The sequence below is a fragment of the Seriola lalandi genome, unplaced genomic scaffold, assembly GCF_002814215.2.
Source record: "Seriola lalandi dorsalis isolate HSWRI2012SDOR001 ecotype SW California unplaced genomic scaffold, Sedor1 jcf7180002054963, whole genome shotgun sequence".
NCBI classification, from domain to species: Eukaryota; Metazoa; Chordata; class Actinopteri; order Carangiformes; family Carangidae; genus Seriola; species Seriola lalandi.
This window is the reverse complement of record NW_019525514.1, coordinates 38,502-39,156: the sequence shown is the minus strand read 5'-3', so window position 1 is coordinate 39,156 and position 655 is coordinate 38,502.

The window sequence follows — 655 nt, the reverse complement described above, 5'->3', positions numbered from 1 at the left end:
AGATATCATAAAATTTGCATATGGACAAATATTAAAAATAAATATCAATCTAAATATCTAACATGTTGTGACCATGTGTATTAACAATATGTATTTAATTATATTTACAAGTTCATCAAAACAATATTACATATAAAGATCTTTATGTTCACATTCAGGGAAAGTGTCTCCGACCTTTGGACTGTTTCTAACATCAACACATTGTATTTACTGACCGGTGGATATATATTTACATCACACATGTCCTCAATATAAGATACAGACATAAATATATATGTTTGCATCGGCTTTGTATGTGAATAAATGAAAATATTCCTCCTTTTTCTATTAGGTTTCATATATAATTTTTTTTTATTATTTATTATTTCTGGTATTTTTATTATTATTCCATTTCATTTCAGCATATTTTTATGATCATTTTATGTCTTTTGGTGTGAAGCGCTTGGTGCTACAGTTCTTGTACGAAAGGTGCCTTACAAATAAAGTTTATTATTTTAGATGTACATATACTTCATATATAGAAATTCAGCATATGTTCATATATTACAGATCAGTTCGATGCAGAGATGCAGGACAGAAAGTCATGAAACACACACACACACACACACACACACACACACACACACACACACACACACACACACACACACACACA